Genomic DNA, 15,750 nt, shown 5'->3' with positions numbered 1-15,750 from the left:
ATAGCAAAACTCCTTTACTACTTTAAGTGTCTCATTTCCTAATCTCATTCCTTCAGCATCACCCGACTTAAGTCGACTACATTCCATGATCCTCGTTTTGCTTTTGTTGATGTTCATCTTATATTCTCCTTTCAAGACACTGTAAATTCCGTTGAACTGCTCTTCCAAGTCCTTTGCTGTCTCTGACAGAATTACAATGTCATCGGCGAACCTCCATTTATTTCTTCTCCGTGGACTTTATTACCTACTCCGAATTTTTCTTTTGTTTCCTTTACTGCTTGCTCAATACACAGAACTGCTAGTTAGAAATTACAAAACCCAAAACATAATGACCATTGCCCACCGAGACGTTGGATGCTGCCTGGTGGCGTTGCGGGCACGTGATGCAGTAACAGAAGTATGTAAGCGGACTAGACACGAACAGAGTATCACCCCAGCGCTATATATGTTGCAAATGGAGAAATTCATTGAGATAAGCGAGTTTGACAAACGGCAGATTATTATTAGGCAGAATCCGTAATCGAGTATCTCGAAAACGGCGAAGCTCGTCGAATGTCCACGTACAACTGTCGTGATGATCTATGAACTGAGGTAGAAGGGCAGTGAAACAACCACTAAGCGCTAAGTGGTTGAACATCCACGACTTTTCACGAAACGTGGGTCTCTAAGGCTTACCTGCTCTGTAAAGTAGGATAGTTGGTCATCTGTAGCATCTCTCGCGAAAGAGCGCAATACTGGTGCACACACAAGTGTTTGGAGCGCACCGTTATTCATACAATGAAGAACACAGAGCTCCGCAGTAGACCACCGCTATGTGTTCATATGTTGACCCCAATTAAGACTGCAGTTGCCACTGAACCACAGGGATTCGACCGTCGATCAATGGAAACATGTCGATGTTTCGGATGAATCATATTTTTTCTATACTAGGTCGACAGTCGTCTGCACAAACGCCGTCATCGAGGTGAACATCAGCTCGAAATGTCATGCGCGCCACGGACGAAGGCTGGTGTGTGAGGTATTATGCTATGGGAGACATTCTCCTGCGCTTGCATGGAGCCTGTGGTAGTAACCTAAGGCACACTGACAGCTGCGAACTACCTGCATCTCTTCCTGCTTGACGTCTTCCCCGCGGCGATGTCATCTTTCAGCAATTTAATTGTCCATGTCTCAGAGCCAGAACCGCGCTACAGTGCTTTGAAGAGGATTGTAGTAACTCACGTTAGTGTCTCGGCCACCAAATTCGTCTGATGTAAATCCTCTGGAATCCATCTGGATCGGTATCAATTGCCATCACCGAGTATGCAATTAAGCGACCTGTTATCTGCGCGAATTGCATGACCTAAGGTTAAACATCTTATGCCACATACCTCTAGAAACCTACCAACAAACTATCTGATCCCTTATACGCAGAATTAATTATGTATTTCGTTTCTAAGACGGCAAACGAGCTACTAAGCAGGTGGCCATAATGTTTGGATCATCAGTGCATATATGCTAGGAAATGTTTAAGGTTCATAAATTGTTAATTAATAAGTGCTAAATTTACGTAAGTATTTTCTGTAAGAACATAAATCGAGGGAGAGGTGCATAAATTGTATTGTATTTTTCATTAAGTGCATATTTAGTGAAACGTAGACGACGAACATTACAGCAAAGAAGAAAATAAAAGATTTTGAAATGTGGTACTACGACTAAATGTTGAAGACGAGAGGGGCAGATCGATAAACTATTGAAGAGTTACTAAATCGAATAATGCCACACTATTTTAACTTTGATGAACTTCTTTCAATTTATTGTTACAACCTTTTACTGGCATAAAGATAGCTGTGACCGTTAAATTGATTCGTTTGAATGAAAGAGGGCGCCACGATGCAAGGGTAGCTCAGCTGGGAGGCTGCTGGTGGGTAGGAAAAGGCAGCTAACGTCAGCGTAACAAAATTGTAAAATTCTCTCAGGTCTTGCTTGTAAAAGTGACGAAGTTAACGTGTAATTTCAATTTACAGTGACAACAGAAAATAGTGCCAAAAACGACAGTACGCTCTCTTGGAGTCTATTTAGCACCTGTCGGAATAAGATACCTAATCAAATCAGCTTTACAAGATTTTTGCAGCAGCTGACATATCCATTAATGAGAGCAAAGTTGTTAAAAATTTCAATGATTTTAGTTACAAAAAAGGAATAAACAGTTACTTACATTTAGGAATGATGACATGGGCAGCGTTGTACTTAGGTACAGATTCCTTAATAAGTATCATCTGAGTCAGACTTATCAATGTCGATGTTGGTGGCCGAAATTGTACATAGTTACTGAATATTTAGTTAGCTTCATCTGAAGATAATTGGTAACGAACCGAAACCGGTAATCCGCAAATTGTAATTTTATTTTTAATTGGTATCAAGAGATAATACGGATGGCTCTATCTCCTTCAGCAGATGGTGTTAGGTCTTTCAGTAAGGCGGATTGCTGGCTGGGAACGAGCACCTGAGAAAAAACGTAATTTGTCGGTTTCCTGTCTGCTACTGTCGTGAACATCTATGGGATGTCTGCCGTGGTGGTCACTGAATGTCAGACTCTGAAGTCACAATGATGAACTAAAACATTATGACCACAGGCTTAACATGGTGTTGGTCCTCTTTGGAACGCGGCACGGCGGGGCAGTGAAACCGTGAGCAGACAGCAAAATGTTGGACATTTTCGCCTCAGGACAAAACGTAAAGGTCGGTGAGATTGCCTGCTCTGTTAAGTACGATAGGTGACGATCTGTGGCACATTTGATGATAGCGTGCAGTGAGAAGTGTTTCGGAGCACACTATTCAGCGTTCGTCGTTGACAAAGGGGCTCCACAACAGATGACCATTACGTATTCCCATGTTGACCCAACGACATCATCAAATACGATTATAGCTGATTCGTGACCATCGAGACTGGAATGTGGATTAATGGAAAACTGTCACATGCTCTGATGAGTCACGTTTCTTGATACTTAAGGGTGATGATCATGTCCGGATACGCCATCTTCCAGGCACGCGGTTGCTCAAAACATCCACTGCACCACGGACTATACCAGTGAGTGCAGTATTAAGCTGTGGGAAACATTTACATGGGCTTCCATGGGATCTGTGGAAGTAACTGAAGGTACTATAGTGGACCGTCTATATTCATTTGTCCCCGATGGCGGTAGTATCTTCCAGCAGGTTAACTTCCATTGTCACAATGTCAGAGTGGTTTGAGGTGCACGATAATGAGCTGACGTTTATTTTACAAGCTAATTCTCCGTCTAGTGGCCCTGTCGGGCCATTCAGTGCCAACGGTCGGCCTCGTCTTCTTCTGATAATGACCTCACCGAGATGCGGTGTGGAGAGGCACGCGGTCGGCACACAGCTTCCCACACCTTGGGGTCGCTATTTCTCATTCACGTATCTCCTCAGGTGGCGGACTGAGGGTTAGTGTACCCCGCTCCAGAGGTCCCACCAAGGAAAATTCTATGGCAACATCGGTAACTGAACCGTGGTCTGCTGCGTAGCAGTCAGATGCGTTAATCACTGTATTGCGGAGGTGGACTTCACGTTACTGTCTTGGCCATTCAATTCACGTAACCTGAAGCCGATAAAACACATCTAGGCGGACGTCGGGCGCCACCTCTGCGCACACAGGCCACTGGCCTGGAAATGACGGAAACTGCGTGACCTGTGCTTCGTCAGCTGGTGCCACATATCCCCGAAATCAATCAAGGGCTTGTCGAAGCCATGCAGTGCAGAATTGCCGCAGTACTACATTCCAAAGATGGGACCAACACGGTGTTAAGTCAATGGTCACAATGTATTATTTCATCAGTGCGTCTTCAGAGTCTGATAGTCAGTGACCACCACAGCAAACATCTTTCTAGGCGCCGTGGAGATGAAAGTCTTGAACTGACAACTGACGCGTGTATGGACAGTAAAAGGGTCAAAAATAGTTAATGACGAGCAATTTTGTGGAAAGTTGTGCTAAGGTCTTATGGGACCAAACTGCGGATGTCATCCGTCCATTAGCTTACACACTACTCAATCTAACTTAAAGTAACTTACGCTAGGGACGACACACCATGCACGAGGGAGGATTCGAACCTCCGACGGAGGGAGCCGCACCGACCGTGACGCCTTAGACCGCGCGGTTACGCCGTGCGGCAGTTAATGACGTCCATGGTATCCGAAGTATATATTATTTTCGTTATTTATGCGGTAGAAAGACGAAACAACAATTTATTCCATGTAATGAACCGTTTCCTAAGCTTCTTTCGTGGCATCTTGCCTCGTTAAAAGAATCTCGGACTTCTTAGTTGATTCACTACATGAGTTCTGCTACTTTAAATTACATTATGCACCTTTAGAAATACAGGTTTTATTACTCTGTCGTTTATCTTCCCTCTCACTTCCCTCCCACTCTTTCATGTCCCACATTTCCTTTCTCAATATCAGAAGACATTAATACAAATGCTATATCAAATAAGAAAGGCCTTTCCCCATGTAAGTATTAACCACCCATTTATTTAACGAGCCGTCGTTGCAAAACACTGACATAAATTGTTTCCAGAAAATACCCAGGTGTAGACAGACCCTACGACGCATCTTAGAAGACTGGGTGAAGAAAGGCAAATCTATGTTTATAGCATTTTTATATTTAGAGAAATCTTTTGATACATTTGAGTGGTATACGCCGTTTGGAATTGTCAAGGTTGATGGAATAAAATACAAACTGCAATCCATAAGTCGTACGAGAGCCAGGTTATAAAGAGTCAAAGGATTTGCAAAGGAGGTGACAGTTGTGAAAGATGTGAGAATGGGTTGTGGTCTATCCCCGATGTTGTTCAGTTTGTGTATGGACCAGGCAGAAAAGTAAACCACAATCAAATTTGGAAAGGAATTTAAGGCCAGGGAGAAATCATCGGAGCTTCGAGGTTTGTCTCTGACACTGTAATTCTCTTACAGATCGCAAAGGACTTGGCAGTTCAGTTGAAGGGAATGGTCAGTGTCTTGAAAACATAAACAAAGGATGAAAATAAGGGTAAAGGGATGTGGCCGACTTAAATAAAGTGTCGCGGAGGGCATTTTATCAGGGAATGAGTAACTAAAATTTAACTACGTAGCAGTAAATAAACTCTGCAGTTTATATCGTACACCTGCAATTGCAAGCAAAACTTTCTTGAAAACGTGAAATCTGTTAACACAGAATAGAAATTAAAGTGTTAGGAAATATGTTGGGTAGGTATATGTTGTAAGTGTGCCGTTGTACGGAAGTGATCACGGAAAATGCACGTTTAAGGGAAGAGAAGCTTTCAAGTTGCGGTGCTACAGAAAAATGCTGAAAATTTTATTGGGTAGTTCGAATAACTAATGAGGAGATTCTGAAGGGAAGCGGGTAGTAAAGAAATGTGTGGCACAATTCTATTAAAATAAGGGATCGGTTGAGGAAACATCTTGAAACACAGAGGAATTGCCGTTTTGGCAATAGAGAGAAGCGTTGAGGCAAATATTGTGTAGAGGAAGGTCTGGCTACAGAAGCTACGTTCTTTCATGCAAAATATTGTCTTGCTTGAATAAACGTAAATATTTGATGCGCATTGTGTTTTAAATATCGAGTGGTACTTGGACACCTGGTGTTACCGACGGACATTGTCAGAGCTCTCCCGCCTACCTGTCATGCTCGTTTCAAACGTTGGCTCTTTCACTTCTATATTTTTTCAACTGCATGAACCCATATGAAGCAGGCACATCAGTGCGCCACAACGTATCAATGGAAAGCGAGATCTCGACAAATAGTGCCTGAAACAAGATTCGGTACACATCAGAAGCGGTAGTGACCCGGACCCATTACAAATGCAATATTCACAGTCGTTGTGCATACAGCAACAAGCGGTTGCAGTGGGTGCTTGATCTCGCCTCTGAATTTAGCCCCTGTTAGCACTGGAAGGGTGCAACCCCCGGTGGCGGCGACACAGCAGCAATTAGCACGTGAATACGGCGTCGCCTCTCTTCGGAAGCGGTGGGTGATTGTGCAATAAAGATGCTAATTAACTAGCAGCGATTGTTGGCGGCAGCAGTTAGTCACGCGGTAAGATTTAGCCCCTCCCTTGGAAGCAGCGTGTGTACACTAGCGGTTAGAAATGACAGGGCTGTCTTTGCGACAACAGAGTGACAGTGACCTAGTGTGAAAGGAGTGACGTAACGTTCTCAGGTCACTGAAACCTAAAAATATACTGGGTATACCCATCCTTAAGAAATAATCAAGTTGCCAAACCATGGAGCATACGTCTTCAAGGTCTACGAGGATGCTGTAAATGAAGTCATCTTTGCAAAATTACTACGAGGTATCCCAAACATTTAGGGGCGACTTAATACATCCATAGCTAATTATTTGCAGGTTAGAACCTAATGGGCGAAATCTATTATCAGTTTTCCGTTGGAATAAGTAACATACACATGTAGGAAGAACTTAAGCTCAGAGAAATTCTTATAACTGACATTATGTTCTTTTAAAACTGTATCTAATGCAAAACACGACGTATTTTTTGTATTTACCTAGACACGTTTTGTCATCTTCGGAGCTCTCGATTTATTTGCGTAAATCATTAAAAACTCATGGTTGTTTATCTGTTGTAGACCTAAGAACTACAAGACATTCATTTTGTTTAATGTTTTTCGATTTCTCGCCAAGAATTACATTACTTATGATAGTTGAATTTCATGCAAGTCAGTTTTTTTGTGCCTTTTATTGTTTTTGATAGCATGTCATGTACAAAGGAGTCATGATGAAAACTGCTTATTTTTTAAATAATTTTCGTGGGTAGTGATGTTACTGTACTTACATTTCCCGTCCAGTAGCGCAACTCTGATGGATTTCTCTTCCTATTGCTGTCATGTGTATGGCATTCCACATCTATTCTTATACGTAATTCTTTCCTTTTTCTTCACCCGTATTTTTCATAACCCGCTTTTACAGTAAACGCTGACGTCACTATAATCACAGAGAGGTGCTTTTGTTCTTGTCACCGGTCACTTGTTCATCGTTTTGCTTGTGTTCATTTTGGAATAAATTTCGAACGTTGTGGTGAGAATTATTGTGGTGGTAACCTCCTGGCTCAATGAATGTATTGCTACATAATGCACTAACAACACATAATTCTGGATTATCGTTTAACTACTTTGCTTCTACACATCACAAGACGTATTAGGTCATTTCATTGGCGCAAGTGAAGCGAAGTGCTCCAGGAGTAACATCATGTCTCGGGGACTGTGATCTCAGTTGTTATAATGAATGAAGAAGCACCTTCTGGAAAACTGTTTCTTTTATTAACGATTACCGCTTTCGACGTGCCCAGCAGAGCAGCAAAATCTGACAACTGCAAGTTGGACTCGCGCCCTGACGGTAACGTACAAGCTTAATTATGTAGCTAATAAAAATAATAATAATAATAATAGTTTCACGTGTCTCAATTACGTTGGTGCAAATCTCTTTATTGGACGTCCATTCGGCAGCTTAAGTGTCCGTAACATATCAAAGATGTCCAATTAGGCAAAGGGGACCTCCAGTTTAACGTGGAACCCGAGCCATGTGTTGTTTCTGACGGTTCTACACATCGTTAATAGATGATACGACGACTGAAACATCCGTCGTCCGATCGACATTCCATACTGCAGCCTCTCGGTTTACGGGTATACGCTTTAACGCTAGACCAGCAGGCCCGACATGTATACAGACAGTTTATCTATCGTTTTTGATAAGTGAATTTGCAAGTATTTGATTACGCGACATATCTGACCGTCTCTTTTGATTTCATTGGCTTAAGAGTGCAAATTATTTGCACCGTCAAGGGACCGTAGACCTCAGTATTTGACACAAATTACATTTTGATTACTCAACCTGTACCGGTGAAAACAGGATCTAACAGACGGAGAGAAATGCAACGACGGACAAGAATATTTATTTACGTAATATAATTACAAATTAACAGTTTTCGAATTTATTCCCTTACTTCTACTCGAAATCTTGTTTACTGCAAAATGTTATGGTGCTTGGCTAACAGGAAGCAGGAAATACTTTTTGATGAGTGACTCCATGGGTATCGAAATATGTGACACAAGTGGGCCTATCTTTTGACTGCAATGACTTAGAAGCTTACGGTTTTCACTGGGAAGGGAACGTAGACATCAGTACCTGAATTAAATTTCAGCTTACTACCTCTACCGGTTCCTCAGTAAAAAGGGCCTTAACTGTCAGTCAGGCAGACCTACAGAGGGGCAAACAGGACAACGAAGTGGTCCTATAAGGATCCCTGTTTTGTCACATGAGGTACAAAACCATAAAAAAAGGGACAACAATATAAAAATTACGTAAGTGTAACATTACAAACAATGCCATCAAAGATACCACAAATAACAGCAAAGTACCATGAACACACTCATACATGGAGCTTCGAGGGGCTGTTTGCAATTAGACATAAAACCAAGATAGAAATACAATTCATCAACTTCAGTGTGTATAATGTGCTATAAGGTAAGAAATAAAATAGAAATGTAGAACACAACATCACAGTAAATTGTACTCTATTAATTTTCGAACTTTTTTGTATAATTCGTAAGATTTTGCGAAATTAGAAAACACGTCTCAATTGCATCGTAAGATTGTGCGAAATTAGAAAACACGTCTCATTTGCATCCTCCACCTTCAAAACACAACTATAAGATCCTTCCTTCACTGAAGAAATAAAAATACTGAGAATTCTCACTTGAAGATAAGAAAAGAGGAAAAGTGATTTGGTTACCAAAAGACAACATGGCACATTGGCTAGCTAAGCAAATTTACTGAAGGTAAAATCTTCTAGGATATTGTCCCATGTCATGTTCTACACGGTCGGCATTTTGATCCCTCTGGAGGATCGTCTTCACGATCTTCTGGTGTTCACGGTTAGCTGGACAATTTAATTTTTGTTTGAAAAGTATCTAACTACGTCTTTACACCCTCTAAGTATATTTGCCGAAGTACGGAACGAAACGCTACCCCCGGAAATATGTTACAGACCACGGACTACCACCCTGAAAACATATATCATCCAGGCTATATTTATAACTAAGTTTTGGCGTCATCCGACCGCTTCCAAACATCGTGGAGTCGCGCCGACGTGTGTTACACGCTGGTACAGAAAAGGAGTTGGAGCGTTTCCGTAACTTAGCACTACAACCAACTTCTTATCTCACCGCAGTCCTTGTTTTCTTCTGTTATAGTTCTTTTTTTTTTGGTAACTTAGTGTTCAGTACCGCAATCGGTAAAAACCAAATCCTTATATAATCACTTCGTTCTCCATCTGTCGGCCTGTCAGTCTGTTCTCTTGTTAAGACCTCTTTTCTCAGGAATGGGTAGAGGTATCAAGTTGAACATAAATTCAAATAGTAAGGTCTAACGTTCCTTGGTGGTGCTAAGAATTCAAGCTTTTAAGTGATGCATTCAAAAGATACGGCCGTTTATGTCACATATTTTGATACTCGCACACTCACTCATCATAACCTACAGATGAATTATATGCATACATAACTGAGATTGGTCAAAATCCTCAGAGTGCTTGTACTACTGGTACTTGACCGGTTTATTTAATTTAGATGTCCTGCCTGTACTTCATTGCGTCGTAAAGCCTGCACATTGATAGAAGATGTCTATCTCAGAAATAGATTTAGTGCTTCCTTAGTCGCAGACTGCATCAGCACAATACCTGAAATAGTACCGACACAATCTGAACGTGCAAGAAATCTGTGTGAATATCTGAATACTGCAGAGGATCTACGCACATCGCTTAGCACGACAAGAATCTTAAAAGCCCCTTGCTCTTGCGGTGTAGAGTAAACTGAAATTATTAAAGGCAGAATCAACACTTACCTTAATGAATACTAGAACAATTGCAGTCTTGGCAACATGAATAAATCAGTAGTAGCAGACCACGCACTAGGACAACAGATCCATCAAATTCGATGTTGGAAAGCAGTTTCATCCCGTGTCTGAGCATCAGTGGAACGATCATTACTGTTCCGCCACTTTTGTCAGCAGATACCTCTTCGGCCTGTTTCTTCTGAAGTCATGTAAGGACCGTTGTTAAGTTGTTAACGAATATTCACACAACATTCTTCAGACATAGGTTGCTACTGCCATTGCAAACACATAGATTGTTTGGCGTTACTATGAGAGCATAAATTCCCGGACAGTCTGTCGTGATGTTGGATAGTTTAATGAGACACACACGCGCACACACACACACACACACACACACACACACACACACACACATATATATATATATATATATATATATATATATATATATATATATATGTGTGTATCAGTCTGAAACTAAAAATTATGTGATCCCAAATTCCACACAGGTATAATATACCAACCGAGAATTGCTATGTAAGGTGCCACTAGAAGCAGTACATTTCCTGTATCGAACCACCTTAAAAACTTCAACGAGCTCCCTACGAACGTTTATCTGTGAAACATAGCTTCAGATGACGTATAATGTTGACAGTTACCCGATCACTTCTTGCAATAGAACTTAATCGAGACCGTTGTGTAGACGTAATTCAAATGGCAGAATGAAGGAAGCATTCACTAACGCCAGGGGCCAACCCCTTGTCTTTACACAGGAAACTTTAAAATGAAAATGAAAAGATTCAGTGGAATGTAGAAGGAGCATTGAAGCTAAGAACATATATCCAGCAGCACTAAGCCAATTACACCACACAGAGTGGAAGACATGGAGACCGACGCATCATCAGCATGGCTACTGGATGCTGCCTTGACACCTTCGTCAGGCTTTTCTTCTTTTTAACACAAAATAAAAGGAAACATACTTCTAGTAATACACCTGATGTAGTGAGAATATCCTCACACTGTCTATGTATCCTGCCCACTAATAACTCCACTAAAGTTCATGCACCAAAAGTAGGGGGTCGAAAAAGGCGGAAGAGTGAGAAGATAATGAAGTCGGTATAAGTAAGATGATTCTTATGTCCGCCTGGCTAGCCGCACAGTCTAACGCGCTGCTTCCCGAGCGGGAAGGCGTGCCAGTCCCCGGCATGAATCCACTCGGCAGATTATTGTCGAGGTCCGCAGTGCCGACCACCCTGTGGATGGTTTTTAAGGCTGTTTTCCATCTGCCTCGGCGAATGCGGGCTGGATTCCCTTTTTCCGCCTGAGTTACATTGTGTCGGCGATTGCTGTGCAGAGACTGTTTCCACGTATGCGCGTACACCATTATTATTCTACCACGCAAACATTTGGGGTTACACTTGTCTGGTATGAGAAGTTCTTGGAGAGGGGTTTCACTAGGGGCGGAACCTCACAGTTACTCTGGGTGGGTGGCCTGTTGTGGGGTTCTAAACCACTGAGTGCTACTATGGGACGAAACCTCTCCATGTCGTGTCTAGGTCCCTGGTTTAATACAGTACAATACAAGATGATTCTCACACCACCGTGCCCCATAACATGTGCAGGTTGAGTTTCTCATATCTAGTTTGTTACTCTAGGCTTCCTTTACAATCCTTTGAACATTTTAGGTTTCATTTTGGAGGGCACAACACTGGGAAATCCAAAGGTCGTAGAAGGGACGAAATGGATAACTAACTACATTTGGACACTTTCATGTTAGAAGGAAAACAAAATCGCCTATATCTTGATATACCGTTCCCGTTTCCTTGCTGTTTGATATAATTTATTAATTTATAGGTTGATGGGTTCATCCGATGTGTTACGATGTCCTTCGATCACATTTTACAGTTTGCAACAGAGCCTATCTCCATAGAACATATGGTGAAAGATGGGCAGGTGAAGCAATGGATATTTGTGGTGCCCCGTATACCCGGATTTTACTCACTGTGACATCCTCTTGCGTGACCACACGTGGAGACTTGTTTCCGAGACCCTTGCGGTATCGGTGTGCATGGATATGCCTGACACAAAGAACCGCTCAGTCATGTACAACAGTTTTTACAGACAGCTGTAAAAAAATACTTACTTGAGAACTAAAAACATGAGTCGATTTTCTTTTCCTTTTGCACGGAAATGAATAGTTGCCTACGTTACCTTCACATTCAGGAGTTCATCTACTGATGCAGCTACACATCTTCTGGAGATATCTGTTAAGAATAATTATGGAACATCCTGTGCGTATTGTTTTTCCTTGTCCTGAGTCAACGAGAAAGGCTTTTCTTTCTTTTAATGAATCACTGAATAATGTACTTCCGTATAAGGACATGGCATTAATTTCAGTATGTGCCTGAACATATGCTATGTTTCTAAAACGTTACTAACAGCTTCGTATGATTGTATCATGCATGATTAATTATATTAATGAGCAAACTGTAAATCAACTACACTCAGATGTAGGTACCAGATAGGTCAGACAATGCAGTATGTTCCTTCACTGCTTGTCGGGCATCAGCGATTCCCTGCGATCCGATGTCCATTGCACATATATTCTCTGGCTTTAGTTTCCAATTCTAAAGTAGTTTATTAATTCTGGTGACTAGACTGAGCTTTAATTTGTGCTTATAGCGAAGACACCGTTTTCCAAATTTTTTGTCGTCAAATTCCGCCTCTACTTTGCGTACATCACGTGAGACACACACTATTATTTGTGTCGCATATGAGACGTGATCGTATTGATATGCTGACATGCATGAGAAGACATTACAGCAGTATTATACACTTGATCTTAAGTATGAGGTAGTACTTAGCTGGCCAGGTCGCATGCTATACTAAATTCTGTTGTTGAAATTCTTCCTCTTCCCTTCTAACCACTGCACGTAGATCTTGTACTTGACACGACACTTCAAATATGCTGACTAAACTGCTAAAAAATTTCCAGTATGCACTATCTGTGTTAAAACGTAAATTTAACATGTTTAAAGATCCTATATCATGATGTACAAAAATTGTTCCCCAAACTGCACTGTGCTACACAATTAAAAGATCACAATTTTCGCTCCGTAATTGTCTCCCGTTGCGACGGAGGATGGTTGGAGGCATCTCTGAGCCCAATTTCCAAGCTCTGTGTCGCAATGTCAGACAATTACAGGGTTTCAAAATGTGATTCCTTAACTGTGTAGTTATGTATGTAACTAAGTATATTTTAACAGTCTCACCTTTCTTCCGTGATATGCCTTTGAGGATGAGCGTGAGGTGGAATATTGCATTTCAAATTGTAAATAAATCCTGCTATGTAGACACCATGGAGTTCCCAGCGTTTTTGTCATTGGTCTAAATTGGCGCAACTATTCTACAACTATTTTACGGAGGTGGTGCTGTGCAGCTTTAATGAATGTTAAGAAAAGCATTTTCCAATACACAACTGTAACTGCATATTTTACTAGAGACGATTGATTTCGGTTTAGGATCTGACCATCTTATGGTCCACTATACGAGAGGGACAAAACGACATGTAACAAAGTGTGTAATATTAAAGTAGGGCAGCTGATTACGTCACACAATATTAAGTACATCACATGTTACACCAATATAATAAAGCACTTACAAAAGCGTATAAACTACACACATGCGTTATTAGCATAACAGTTATCAGATGCACATGGTTCTATCATTGATATATAACTATGCACGATTCGTAAATGATTCAGTGAGCCATAATTATTAAACTGATAGAGGTAACAAATAGTGATAGTTATTCATTACAAAAAACTGCACGATCATGTGCCTGATAGATGCCATGATAATTTCTTTGTCTTATGCTCGTAGAAGTTTTATCTAGATTAACATGGCATATCTAGAAACCAGAATGATGTAATGGTAAGGAACTAGATGACCTGAAATCTCAATTAGTGATATGTGTTTTATAACCACTGCTATTACTATGATGAAATGCCCAGGGGCACATCAAACATTGGCATATGACAGTAAAAAATTATTACAGGACTTCAGATTATTACAGTACGTAGATCATAAATCCATGTGTGATCTATTAAGGAAATATATTAGTGTGATAGAGGCTGTTGACATACATTGCAACTCAATTTCAGTGTAAAACACAACGATTGGGAAATTCTCTATATACTTCGCGTATGCTAGCACACAGACATCCATTTCACTAGTAGACTATACAGCTACAAATAGTTAAAAAGACAAAGTACTTAGATAATTGTCAGATCTAACAATGTTAATCGCTAATACTGATTATTAAACGATGTAACCATAGGAGAAAATGGTTAATACTGCTTGTCTTTATCATGTTATCTGTGCGACTAGTACGTATATTACTTTCGGATTTGGTTACACTGAAATGTGTCGGTCTGTGTTTCCACTTATATATATATATATATATATATATATATATATATATATATATATATATATATATATATATATATAACAATAATAAAATGCAAATGTAATTGAGTTATTGATGTTGTAACATAATATGTTTGGAGTTTGTCAGAACGTGTAATGTTACCTTCAGTGAGATACCGATAATCGATGTACTCAGTTTTTGGTTCATCTTTGCATTTCCCTAAATTCTTCAACTCTTCACTGAATAATGTTTCACCCACTTTGTTCAGAGGATGAGTATACCTCACAAATACGTGTATGGGGTTAAATGGACAGAATCATACGTATTTACAGCCAATGTCAATGATGGAACAATGTACATCTGATACCTGTTATGCTCATATAAATTGTGTTGTATTTAATATTGTGCTGAATCACTTCAACGTCACACATTCTGTTATATGTAGATTTGTTCTCCTTTGGTAAAGTGGTACTGATGATGGTCTGATCCATGACCGAAATCGGTTGTCTCTAATAAATACCGGGTGATCAAAAAGTCAGTATAAATTAGAAAACTGAATAAATCACGGAATAATGTAGATAGAGAGGTACAAATTGACACACTTGCTTGGAATGACATGGGTTTTTATTAGAACCGAAAAAATACAAACGTTCAAAAATGTCCAACACATGGCGCTTCATCTGATCAGAATAGCAATAATTACCATAACAAAGTAAGACAAAGCAAAGATGATGTTCTTTACAGGAAATGCTCAATATGCCCACCATCATTTCTCAACAATAGCTGTAGTCGAGGAATAATGTTGTGAACAGCATTGTAAAGCATGTCCGGGGTTATGGTGAGGCATTGGCGTCGGATGTTGTCTTTCAGCATCCAAAGAGATGTCGGTTGATCACGATACACTTGCGACTTCAGGTAACCCCAAAGCTAATAATCGCACGGAATGAGGTCTGGGGACCTGGGAGGCCAATCATGACGAAAGTGGCGGCTGAGGACACGATCATCACCAAACGACGCGCGCAAGAGATCTTTCACGCGTCTATCAATACTTTTTTTTTGTTCTAATAAAACCCCATGTCATTCCAAGCATGTGTGTCAACTTTTACCTCCCTACTTACATTATTCCGTGGTTTACTTAGTTTTCCAATTTATACTGACTTTTTGATCACTCGGTATGTTACAGCTGTGTACTGCATAATGCAGTCCTTAATATTCTGTTAATTTATATTTCATAACTATCTGGGTGTTAATAAATGGTTCACTATAGTGTTACGATCTTCCCCTCTTGAAATTTGGAGTCACATTCAGCAGAAATCCTCGGAGGCGAGTGACGATACTGCTCAAATATGCAGTTAGGTTACGCCACGGGGCGACTACCCACTGGCGAAGCGTACGAGCAGACGACAGCAAAATTCCC

This window comes from Schistocerca americana, chromosome 7 (assembly GCF_021461395.2).
Source record: "Schistocerca americana isolate TAMUIC-IGC-003095 chromosome 7, iqSchAmer2.1, whole genome shotgun sequence".
Classification (NCBI taxonomy): Eukaryota; Metazoa; Arthropoda; class Insecta; order Orthoptera; family Acrididae; genus Schistocerca; species Schistocerca americana.
Note: the sequence above shows the minus strand (reverse complement) of the source record.